At 38.7% G+C, this 13,632-nt stretch overlaps 1 protein-coding gene across 4 annotated transcripts in view; it reads right to left on the reverse strand.

Annotated features, from left to right (window-relative positions):
- Positions 1-13,632, reverse strand: part of DERA (deoxyribose-phosphate aldolase) — a 53,755-nt gene that overhangs the window by 14,293 nt on the left and 25,830 nt on the right. The gene's annotated exons all lie outside the window — the stretch shown is intronic.

Consider the following 13,632-nt stretch of genomic DNA (forward strand, 5'->3'; position numbering starts at 1 on the left):
TTGCTGATAAATTCAGCCAGACTTTTGTGGCACAACAATCTATTGAAAACTACTGTAAAAAATGAAGAAAATCAAAAGGACCTTAAGCACCATCAGAAATCGAGAGCGACCCATATAAAGGTACTTAATATGCTGGGGCATTGTTTCTCCATCTGCATTTGCCAACAGCCTACATCCTGATCTGATGACAGACTGCAATCATGGTGAGCATCTCAAACCAGATGTACCAACAATCTGATTAAACAACTGCCTGGGTCTGGGTGAAAAATAATTAAAACCCATACAGAAATGCACTTCTGGTTAGTCCACCGGTAAAATGAAGACAACATTTATAATCTTTAAATCCACATTTTATATATAGATTTTATATTTTAAAAACCTACACTAAATATATATTACCATTTTGTATTTTGGCATTTCATTCTTTTTACTGAAATACTGTGAATGAAAGCATTAGAATATCAAACTCTCTGTGTTAGGTGTATAAATCCTCACAGGTATTTAGTGGAGAGTTATTAAATGTCACTATTCATTGAGACAGTACATTTAATGTCTTTCTTACAGAAAAAAAATCTATCTAAAGTTTGTAGCTTTGCATAGAAATATTTAAGAGCCTCACTTTGATAACAACGGCTTCCTTCATCCACATTTGTGTGTTCAGAAATAGAAGTGGCCGAGCAAAACATTACGCTGCTTTTACTGAGCTGTCACTTGGCAAACCTGCAGCTGATCTCGGTGATGATCTCAGCATCACACCAGGAAGCACCATCCCTTGGTCTGTCTGTCTTTCCGTGGTCCCCAGCTTCTGACAGAAATGGCAAAAAGTTGCAATACTGTCTCTCCACTTAGGCTTGGTCCTACGCCCACTCTGTTCAGCTCACACACAACAAAGCTGCCCAAGCTGCATCCCAAAGAAACGGGTACTCAGTGTGCACGGACAGACCTAATCCCTAAAGCCTCGCAGGCTCCACACCTTCAACTGTGGCTTCCTGCAATATCTAAATTGGTATTAATAGTTTCTGTGGCGATCCATGATATTTAGTGTCAGGAGTGGGATTATGAGACATACTATTGTGTTTTGTGCTTTCCTCATACATGATCTGAAAGAAGTCCTTATAAAAGTTTAAGCATGATCTGTACTTTTTTCAAATAATAGTTAATCTTAATTAAGTAAACTTTGACCATGCCATGAGACTAAAACTCAGGAAGTTTAAAAACCTGTAACTAGCCTCCTCCCCGCACCTCAACAGAGAGATATTTGTGCATTTCAATAAACCAACTACTTTTCAGAGATGCTGAACCACAACCAAAGTCACGAAGAATTATGTGCACTCAACATGTCTCTATATCAAACCACATACATAGTTCTCTAGTAAGTATTTACATTGGAAAACATTGGTCTGAAGTGGGGTGCATCAGTGTCGCATATACCTTGTCTATAAGTAAGCATAATATCCACTTTGCTAGCCATCTTCTGTAAAGTGCTTTAAGGGCCCCAGACATTAGCCCAAAGCAAAAATTAGATCGTCTCCATTTAACTACCTACCTTTTAAAACTTGCTGCAATCAAAATGACAGAGTTAAACAAAATGGTTACTAGTAACAGGAGACAGTTTTTAGCCAGCAAGCTAAGATGAGTGTGTGCATGCAGAGTTCAGAAGTAAAAGATGTTACAAGCTGTTTGCTTCTCCCAGTGTGACTTTATAAAGCAGCGTGCAGTGCAGTATCAGGTGAATTAGCAAGAATTAAAATGATTAAATTCCCAGGAACCAATGCAGTCAAAGAAAAAATTCCCACTGACTTGAAATGGAAACTGGACTTGGCCCTAAAAAGATAAAATTATTTAACAACTTGATTAAAACAGTTCATCATCATAATTAAAATCCAAGTGCCTACAAAAAAGTGGCGCAAGAAAGGTAATTATTTATGAGGAGTTTTTAAAAAGCCATTTATTGTGAATTTGAGAGAGAAAAGGTCTGAAAGAGTTGGTAGTAAAAAGAGATTGTTTGTTTATTCATAAAACTTACTTTGGTCTAGCATACTGCTAAGAATCCCTAACATCTGCTCAATGGCAGCTGTAAGTAACATTAGGAACACTCAGCCAATTTATATCTCTCCTTTTTATTAAAAAGTAAACAGGTCTTTTTAAATTATTCACTAGTAAATTAACATAAAATCGGTGCTGCAGCAACCCACATTTTGTGGAAAGGCGTTTGCAAGCTTTGTATCATTATGATGATCTAAATCCTTTCTACATTTCACTGACTACTTTACTCTTTATGTGTTGTCCCACCTAATTTAGCAAATGAAAACGTAGAAAACCTACATGCCATATCAGAGTCATGGCCATGAATAATACTAAATGCATCACTGATGCCTCCAATGCCATATTAGTTACCTCCTTCCAACTTGAACCGTTTCTATTCTTAACTTCCCTTTGCCTGCCACCATTTAAACATTCCCCTCAAATAATCTCAGCTCCTCTCTTGCTTTGGTCTTCCATGTACCAGATATTAGACAATAACCTCAACTGCGGAACTCTCCTCTGAATTATTTCTAATTAGTGACATGGAGCACTGATACTAATTAATAATTCTTTGTTCTCATCTATAGCATTTCCAAACGGAGATTGCAAAGTGCTCTGCATGTTCCACTATAGCATTAGCGTTCTTAAATGGTGTGAAAAGCACAGGAACCCCTTCAACCCTACAATGCTTCTCTTTACTCCTCAGTTACATATTTTTACTTAATTCCTTGAACATTCCAGCAGAAAAAGGTATTCCTTTCTTCCTAAGTTTCTCTCATGCATTCACTTCTATTTCCTAATATAAGCAAGTTTCTGCAAATGAACTTATCAAAAAGAAGTTCAAAAGTACTGTGCAGTTCTATTTATTTTACTAGGGCTTTTTGGTTTTACTTTTAAGAAACAAAATAGCGTTTCTGCTGTTCATGCCAGAGATAGATAGTTTAAACCTACATGAGCTGTAATTCTAACACGGGTGATGGAAATGGCATAGCTGCAATAACACAGAGTCCATTCATGAAGAGTCTGCCCTGAAGCTACAACAAAACTGCAACTGGTAACCAAGCATATTACTCTGAAGCTAAATTTGGTTACATCCACAGAAGCTGCARACCTCGTACTTGATCGCGATATGACCATAAGCAGCTAGCTATCAGCTGCACATATATGGCATCTTGTTACCAGAGCTCCACATGAAAATACTCCTCCTCCTCTCACTGGGGACTAAAGGTCAGGAGGAACGCAGCCCTCCCTGGCATGACACCCCACCAGGCTGCTTTCTCGTCTGAGGGCCTGGATTCGGTTTCAAAGCTACATTTTTTGTGTAAAGCTTTGTGTTTCCTTTGAGCTCTCTACATGTTCATTTTCCAGGACCAGTGGGAAGGAGGCTTTTGAAGATACAAGATTCACCATTTTGTGTTGCGTAATTTAAACCTAATGTGCTGCACAGAATATAGAACGCTGTCATTTGTTTCCCTTTTGGTCCGTTAGAGAACAATTAACAAATCTTCTTGATAAACTACAAAACTTTACCTCTGTGATGTTTGGGATAGGCTGATAAGTTGGACATGGGATTGGTGGTGTAATTACAAAGATGACAGAATGAAGACTTTTTCTTATGAAAAAGTCCTGGCATCATCAAGGAGGATATTTTTCTACATCTTAGATTTACTGAGAACTCAGCCTGAGAAATCCGTAGCAGCTGTACACTGCAGGGAAAGTCACTTTATAGCACAAATGCTAGAGGGGAAGAAACATCAAAGGGGCAGATACAATCAGATGTCAGATCCCTGTTGACTTGCAGGAAGACTGTGGACTTTGCTGTCATCTTTGTCTTTGAAAAATCTCCTCAAAAGGAAGACTATTACAGGCAACTCCGGGAAAGGTATTATGGGTTGGTAGCTATAAAGTAGGCATAGTTAGAAATTAGAATTTGACTGATGCTGAAATTAAAAACAATCATTTCAGAAATGGAATAAATAAATAAATAAATAAATATATATATATATATATATATATATATAAACCAGGAATGTTTCCCAGGGACTGAAATTCCAAAATATAGCTTCAAAGAAGGGAACACTTCGCTTTCTTTTCAACCATCTTCCCAGCCTGGCTTGCACTTTGGCAACATGGAACTTCAGGAACTGAGAAAGCCTGGCAGATAGGCTCTAAGTAACTCAGGTACCTACCAAGGTCCCTTTGCAACCCACCAAATGTACTCCAAGCAACCACAGAGGCAAGCTGGAAAACGCCATGGAGGCCTCCTTTGGAGCAATACTGAAACAAACACATTCCTGAAGAATATTCCTATTTTCTATGGCCATATCCTGACAGAAGTATTTTCCTCTGAGAAATGTTTGACTAACTCTACTAAGAAGACCTTTTAAATTCCAGTTAAAACCTTACATTTTTAAGGAAGGGAAAATGGTAAACACGAGCTTAAATGTTTGCATCTGAATAGTCCTGTTCAGCTCAGTGAGACTACACACACGCATAAAGCGGATCCTGGGAATGTGTTTGCCATATCATGCAACTCAACAGTTAGCTTGGGTATTCAGCCCATGTTTCTGCACTTGATGAAGTAACACTTCGAGATATAGTGTCAGCACAATTAGAATGTGATCTGTTAAAAGTTAGAGTCTGATCTTGGTGTGTTTTAAGATCAAGCTTCTTGGATAAGGAGATTATTCAAAATCTCCTTATAACTTCTTGTTTCATCTGACTGCAAATTTTGCCCCACTTTTATGTCTCGGCTTGGCATTCCTTTATGCGTGCATCCATCTCCTGTTATGTTTCTTTGTTTTTCACGGCACTTCTTCTGTTCCTTATGAGTAAATAGGTTTATTTGAATGAGTGTCCATAGTGTTTCAAAACTGCCCATTCATGTTCAAGATCACACGTTCCAAATGTATTTTTCCATTCAACATCTTTCTCTTTAGAAGTCTATGTTCTGCTATCTTGGGCATATATCTTCAAAATAATTTCAGATCAGATAAGCATGATCACTAGGCCTTGCCACCTTAAAAAGCAACAAAAAAAATCCCAGGACCTACAACCCTAAATCACGCTTAGTTTATTTTCACATCTATATCAAGTTTCTGTTAAGGGACTGTATTTCCAGCTACTGCTCCTACTTGCAATCTCTTAAAAGATACTTTAATATTTCATGAGTCAATTTTGTATAATTGATAGATACAATAAATTAAATATTTATTTCTATTTTTCACTTGTTTAGTAGAATTTAACACCTGCTGCTAACATAATAAAAAACAACCTGAAATATCAGAGAAATAAATAGTACCCTGTACATCTATTGATTTTACATAATATTTCCATGTTTTAAAATTACATTCTCTCAAACCATTACCTTCAATACAGGAGCTTCACAGATACTAAGTTTCTTGCTATGAAGCCATGTTATTTTGATGGCATGTTTGACTAGAACTATTCACTGTGCAATGATTTCTGAGTCTGAGGCGATATGAAACTTCAAAAGTTTTAACTCAAATTCCAACAAATTATTTAACATAGAAACAAGGTTTCATTCATGAGGAAAATTAACGCAACAGGGGTGCTTTCTCAGCTCTCTGCATCAGTTGTCATAAATTGAAAGTATACCATTTAGATATTCCTTAATTAACATGCTTTGTAAAGACCCTGAAAATCAGCAAAAGAAAAATGCTATTCAGGCATTTAGTAGAGTTTGTTAAGAGAAGGCTGACCCCTCCCAACAGTATGCCATACTGTCAGTACAAGGCTAATCACTGAAACCGACTAATTTACAACCAGTTTCAAAGGTTGAAGTGTAAAGAATGGCCACTTTCTCACAGATCAAGTAGCAGAAATCTGTGCAAGTCAGGGTTTAAACCCTCATGATAAACCGCAACCCTGCGGAGCCTAAAGTACTTCTCAACTCTTTGAATATCAGTGTAGAGGAAAGTGTAACATGTTGTATGATCCTTACTTATCCTGTTGTATATCTCACTGCAAGCTATGGCCCGTCCTGCCTTCACTGCTGCTCCCCAGGGCTGGCTGCGCTAGTAAGTCAGACTCAGCAGCTCCCACCAGCAAATTTCCAGGCCTTCTCTTACTCAATTTGCTGATTTTAATTGTGACTGAGCGTATCCCATCCTTGTGCACAAACAAGGAAAATGCCTTCTAAGCGGTGGACTACATTTCTGCTTACATCTTAATTTACCAGACCTCATAAAGGTCCTATAAAATGTGCAGTGTCAATTTTATACATGGAAAAATAGGGAAGGTAACTGAGTTGTCAAAGGTGATTATAAGTCAGGAGCTGCTCTGCTATCTCAGTCAATCCTACCCATCTTCTTCTTTCCTGGCCTAACTTGGTATTCTTCTGTTACTTGAGAGCTGCTTGAAAACAGCACTGTTTCTGTTTGCAAGTCAGGACGAGGGGTGGGGGTGTCAAGAAATGTTTTGGACGCAGCAAAATCAAATAAACAGGTAAAAAACAGACAGATGTCATCTGTTTTACATCCGTATTTCTTCTGTGACTTGAGTAGAGGCTCTACATTGCTATTTTCTAATTACAGTAGAACACCATTAATAGAATAGACTTTCCACAAAATTAGCAAACTTAATGAGTCACCAAGCATCCTGGTATGACAAATATGAACTACCCCGATAACTGTCTCCCCTCAGATATGACTGTACAGGCTAGCTAGCGCACAGTTCAGTAAACACATAAATAAATGCATAACAAAACATGGCATCGCATGCATGTCTGGGTTTCTAGCTTAACAAAGTGCAAGCAAATGAGGTTTTACTGTATACCCTCTAACTCTGTTTTCCCCTCACAGATTCTCTGCATTTTTCAACATTTCTGTTTCTCTTCTGTATTACTTCGGTCCTCTACCTACCCATACAGGCTTCTGTTGCTCTTTTGACTTTACCGAGAAGACTTTTCAATTAGACCCTGCCCTAGTGTTTCTTAACCACTTTCCATTCCTTCGTTTCTGATTCCCTGTACATACATTATTGAATTCCAGACAGATTGTTAAGTCTCATTTTGCATTCCTTCAAGGTCTGCTTTATTCAAGCCCAATATTTTTTTGTGTTACTGCTCTTTGTATGGACCTTCATCAGTAATTTAAACCTGAGGATGGTGTGATTGGATCATTAGAATTTTTCAACTCCAACCTTATCTATCATGCCTACATTATTTCTAGTGATTAGCTTCAGTATCACTGTTAAGCTTGTAGGCAATTACATCATTTACGGAAGCAGCCTTGTACTGCCTTACTGAACATGCAGCTATGTGCATTTTTATACTACTGGGTTCTTTTTATTTTTTTCACTCTGTACAAGAATAAATGAAGTCACTTGTTCCTGTACAGACTGATTACATTTAAAGACTTTCCATTTTACCAAGAACATTTTTTGATCTAATTGCTAATCCAAAAGCATTTTTATTCCATAATATCATTCAATATTTTGAGATAGAACATGTTGTTCTGACCTGCCCCGTATCTTGCTTTTCCACAGCACACATCTTCAGCTTGTGTTTTGTGTTCATTCCTTGCACTGAACTTTCAGTGATCTTAATTCGAGTTCTGCGYGTGCAGAACAAGTGCAGACTATGCAGAATGCAAGACATCTGCTGCAGCAGAAAGTTATCAACTACTAATAAAATTCCATAGAATTACTGTCCTGATGAGCCTTTTATAGCTGCCACACTGTAACCACTTCTACATGTCCAAGAAAGCAACCACAGCTATATTCCTAAAACTACATACAACGCTACATCTGCCTGATGCAAAGTGCTGAAGTAGTAAAAATTCTGCAAGTTCAAATGCATCTTAAATTTTTGAAGGAATGGGCAGATCTTAGGACAAATGAGGTATTGTCTGTCTACCAACAGGCAGAAGAAAGCTGACATAAACATCATATTATGTGCTCTCAGTGAACTGATAGAAATTCAGAAATGTGCTGATGCCCACACTAGATCTAAACTGTACTACCAGACAATCACAGCCTAGGAAAATCTGGGATTAATCTTTACCATCTGCTAACATTGGTGGGAGAACTCTGCCCTGCCCTGTGCTTTGCTCTGTGCAGACAGGAAGCAAGAGGCAAGAATACACTGCATCTTAAAATCTACCTTTTCCCGTTGGCGAGCACAGCTCAGCCAAGGTGGGACAGCAAGCCGTCCATATCATTCCTTGGACTCACACCGATTCCTTCTGTTTTGGAAGGAGAGAGGAGATGGCCACCAGGCTGGGCCTGAGAAGGCCTCAGTTACCTGCCAGAGAGCAAGTCCTCTTCCTGTACATTCAGAAGAATATGGACTTATTGGTTGGTGGCAAGCCCTGTACTAATAAGTCTAAAATCACCTCCAGACCAGAAATCAACATCACCTGTCATCTTGGAAAGCAGTCAAAGCCACTTCACAGCCCTTTCATTGTGTAAAGGAACCGACAATTTTAACTTGCTCTGCTTATGAAACATGACAACCATACCCTGCCCCTAATTTCTGACTGTTCGTTTACAGGGTAGAGGGTACCCTTTACAGATACACTCAAAACTCAATACAATTGGTTGTATTTCATATGTGTAAAACAAGACACAAATTAGAATCACTGTTTTATAGCTGTTACCAAGCCTCTTCCCTGCTTTGGTTTCCCTTTCATTTGGAAATCCTCTGGACTCTAATGACTTATTAGTGTCAAATTACAGCTGAAATTATAGACAGGCAGTAAGTCAGGAACCCAAAACCTCTGATCTCAGTTTGACTTGCCTGTTATGATCTTTGCCTTGTACTTCACAGGAGTATTGCGAGATTTATTCTGCTACTGTCCGTATACACTTTGAATATGTAAAGTGCTATCTAAGTGCCAAGAATTATTATTTATTTAGTAGTCTTGTTTCCTACATTAGTAGCATCTACACAAAGCATGCCCTAGATTTTCAGTCAAATTTTGCTAGTTTGGTCTCCTTTCTTCTTTTAAATTTTTCATAAAACGGTTTCTTGGTAGAACTTCTGCTTTGGATCATAGCAGTCCACATCCAACAGTAGATAATGTATTCCTAACACTTAGGCAGCTGCTGGCATATTTACAGCTATACCATCTAACCCTGTTCAAAATACATCTTTGCAAGACAATGCTCAAAACAACAACAGCTACAGGTACATTATTTGCAAAAAAAAAACAAATAAAGAAAAGCAAAAAAAGTCCAGCTCGTTTTATAAACCAAAGATAGGGTTCATAAATAGAATGACCAGGAGCCCCAATCCACCTTCTGCTTTCAAATGCAAAGACTGAATACTACAGTCCTCAGCCAGCCTCTCTCTGGATCCAGGACAAGGCCAACCTACTCATGATTTCAGGTTTTGGAAAGGCTTTCTGTGAAAATGGTAAGTGTATATTAACTGGAACTGTTCTCATAAGCCATGATGAAGCCTTGAAAGACTGATAGTGAGCTCTCCTGAGAACTGTGAGATAAAGTTTTTCTTCCCCATTTGGCTAGATTATTTCTGTTCACTTTGGAATGAACAGTATCAAAGCATCTAAAAAAAAATGCCTGCTTGCACATTTCATGTGTTTTAATTTTATCCTTCTAGCCTATCAGCATCAGAGACCTTGTTGCCTCAGCCATCTTTTGCTGCTTTTCACAGAGGGTTTTTTTTTTTGTGCGCTACAGATTCTAGATATTATGATCTTTTATCATTAACTCATCCCCTTTCTAAACTCAGTTTTTACAGGGGCCTGTATCTCAAATTACAATTTATTTGACTCACTGCTTAATGACCTATGATAAAATTGTTTAATCCTGTATGTTTAGTAAAGTTGCAGTAGAATATACATCACTCCTTCCCGATCTTTGCACAAGTACTTGTTTAAATATCTATAATGAAAACAAATATCTTTCATTTCACTGCTGTGTTTTCCTTAGCTTCCCAAAGATGAGGTAAAAGAATTCTACTGTGGAGACCAGCTTTCAGAGTTTAAATGACATAGAGAAAGTTTTCACTTTTAAAGTAATTTACTTAATCACTTCCTCCATCTTTCCCTCCAGTTTGCATATTACAATTAATATGAATTCTTATACATAACAATAAAGTTTTTATAATAAGGTAATATGGCTGAAATATGATTTTCCAAAATAAAATCCTTATATGACTGAAATATGCAAATAACAGTCATCCACGCCTCTTCTGAAACTTTTCTCTCCCACTTAAAAGTTTATTATCTTCCCATTCCTCATCTGGCTTCCTTGCAGTTTCTGATGTTTGTGAGTATATATATACACACACACACACACATATATATATACACATACACACAAAATGGGCCTCCCTGTCACAAGAAAACTGTGTACAAGATCTATCTTTTAAAGACACCAGGATGAAGAAACAGTACAGTTCCCAATGGTAGGGAGAGTCAGGCACTCCCCCACTTGTGTTCTTTCGGACTGTGTCTTGCAGGAGGATGAAAAGATATAGATTTGAGTCTCTCTTGCAGAAATGGACCTGACTCACACAAGTACCCATCAGATGTGGAAAACCACTCATTAGTTTGCTCTGCTCAGCATCTGGAAGCTGCCTGGGAGAGTCAAAGATGCAGACAGTTTCCCTTGAGAAGCTCATCTACTCAACCCCCCTTGAAAACTTCAAGAAGCTCAAGAAATGGCAGTGGACAAGATAAACAGACAACAAGCAAAAATTCCTGACTCCTTACACAGACCTTCTCGCAGTCAGCTTTCCAAAGGCAACGTGCTGCTTTGGCAGCAACACAGAGCCACTTAGGTGCCCTCCCACCTGACATTATTTCCTCCTTAACGCTGCAAGAATTGCTCCTGCCAGCTGACTCACTGCCCTTCAAGGGCTGTCAGCCTCTTTTCGTGCAGGGCTTGGAAAACGGGTTCTGAATTATTCCACAGGAATTTTTAGCGTGTCAGTCAAGTCTGTAAAGGTGTGGTTAAAAGAGTTTAAGAGAAGTGGATGCCTGTCCCTGTTGCGATGCCTACCTCTCTCTGTACTGAGCTAGAGAAGGAGGAAAAAGCATGCATGTACTTTGGAGATACTGTTTCAGACACAGGAGGAGCTAAGAGCCACTGCTTCAAACAGAAGCAAATTATTATCTTACTTCCCTGTGAAGCAACGCTTTTTCCCCAGTTCTTGCAGGAGCAAGCATTAACATCTCGCACACAGGCATGTTGTACAAAGGCAGGGGTCCACAGCAGCGTTCCTGCAACTGGCCTCCTCCTCCAGTGCACTGCTGAGATCTGCAGGTCTCACTGGGCTCAGTCTTACTTACTGTTGCCTACTCAACGGCTGCTGCTGAGCCCTGCACACCCTGTGATTCAAAATACAGCCACTTGCCCACACAAGTGGCCTGCACAATCTGTTCTGAACATAAAAGTGTGTGGGCACTCCACCTCACCTTGAGCATGGTTCTTTGCATTCTTTGAATATCCCAGCCAATGCGGAGGTGCACATTTCTTCGCCTTTTACTGTACCCTTTCAAGTCAGTAATCAGCAGCTGGCCTCCCTTCCCACAGCTTAATCCCCAACTTGCTAGCTGAATCAGACTAAGTGTAGCATGCTGGTGTTCCCAGCAGATACCAGTAATTCCTTAGGCCAGCACAAGAAAGACTGCACACAAATTTTGGAAAGTTACTTGGGAGAGGAAACATCTGGATTCTGCTGTGTCCTCAGCTAGGATTTTGTGATCCCTATATCATAGGCTTATATCATGCACTGGGAAATAAAATCAGTTTAAGGAGTGCACACCATTTCCTCAATTACACTGATACAACTGCATGCAAGATAAGGCTGTAAACCAGATTGCTGAGGTGATGAACATTTAATAAACATAACCAAGCAACCAAAGAAAACCCCAACAAACCAGTTACCCCTTTTCTGGAGTGATTTTCAACTGCATTACTTTGAAAATTCACTTTACATTGCAGTATCATAAGCACTTGTAAGAGCACAACTGAAGGAGCAGCAAATTTTGATGCAAGGACAGGAACAAGCGGCTAGAGGCAGCAAAAATTCTAAAGCTAATTTTGCAATTGAAGCCAATATACTGTGTGACTAATTTCCCCATGTAAACCCAATCACTAGAGTCAAGTTTATCTCAGGTGTTGCTCTTTTGTCTTCAGATAAAGCTCCTGGGGCCTGCCATATTCACAAAGTCAGCTGCCTGCCTTCCTTCTTTCAAATCATGGCACCAACTGAAAAAAAAATATGTATGCTAAAGCTAGTATTTAAACCCATAATGCCAAATTACTTTCTCTCCAAAATGCTACAAATATGCAGATAAAACAAACTTCAGCTGGAATTTGGGGTTCTCAGCAGTCCTGAGAAGTCAGAGCCTGCAAATATGGCCACTCAGTACATGTATGTAAGGCACCAATAAATTCTGGTTTTTTTACACCTACCCACAAAGAAAAAGCAAGAGACTGAAATAAGGAAATTACTGCACATACTCATATGAATAACTATCTTATAAAATGAATAACTCTGCAATGAAAATCATTAACAATAGAGCCATCTGCTGTATTTCAATAAAACTACACCAGTAAGAAATCTGAAAATGTTGTAATGCATTACAAGTTGAATTTTTCACTACTTTGTATTATAGAATGTGATCATAATGATTAGTGTATCAGTTTAAAAGACAGGATAACTTTCCTACACCTCTTTTAATTAAAAGCAATGTTTGCTGGCATAATAATTATCCTTTGTATCTAATGATACTAACTGGCTTAGTAGCTGAGCATGTAAAAAACATGAAATGCCTCCCATTCCATTTGAAGTAGATAAGCATAGTGTTGTGTAGGGAGACAATGAGGTCAGCAGCAAGTTGAATATTTATTTTAATACAGACAACTGAGACTTGGGTGGCTTTTTCTTGCACTAAAGTAAAAGCATTTCCAGGTTAGAGGACATTACAATGGAAAAAAAATGAACATGAAAAAGATGGAACATTTAGAAGTCAGACCAACCCAGTGGTTCTCAGCATATAATTACATTTCCCTCTGTTAATACACTTGAAGTCTCCTCTTTTAGGCACTGTGGATGAAGCATATGTATAGAAGGGGTTTCAAAGAACAGAACCTTTTTCAGCTGATTCCTAGTTCTGCACCTTAGAGATGGTATTAAACTGCAACCCTAATATCTTGGTGAAACTAGGGAAACTTGTACCAGTGTAGGTCCCAAGCTGCAGCGAGAATATATTGCTATATATCCAACCTCAAGTGGGTGCTTCGTCACATTCGGAGTCTGCAATGGCTACAGCTATACAAAGAAGTAATACCTACAAACTACAGGCAGCTCGGAAAAATCCTACCCTGCTCATGGGAATGTGTTTCTTTAGCTAAAAGATTCAGAATAAAAGACAAACTCCTAAACATCAAGTTAGAAGTAACTTAGTTTTCAAAACTAGGAAAGATTGAACACTTTTTGACACACCCACTGACAGCTGGTACTGAATGTCACTGCTCTTGAGTGCATCAGTTAGAGCCAGTTATAATCCAGGTCATTTTAGCACCTACTCAATGGGTGGTGCTCTTCCTCTTGCTGCCTTTCCAGTAGAGTTGGTTTCCCAAATCACATCTCACAGATATGGTTAGAGA

This window comes from Apteryx rowi, unplaced genomic scaffold (assembly GCF_003343035.1).
Source record: "Apteryx rowi isolate R43461 unplaced genomic scaffold, aptRow1 scaffold_31, whole genome shotgun sequence".
Classification (NCBI taxonomy): Eukaryota; Metazoa; Chordata; class Aves; order Apterygiformes; family Apterygidae; genus Apteryx; species Apteryx rowi.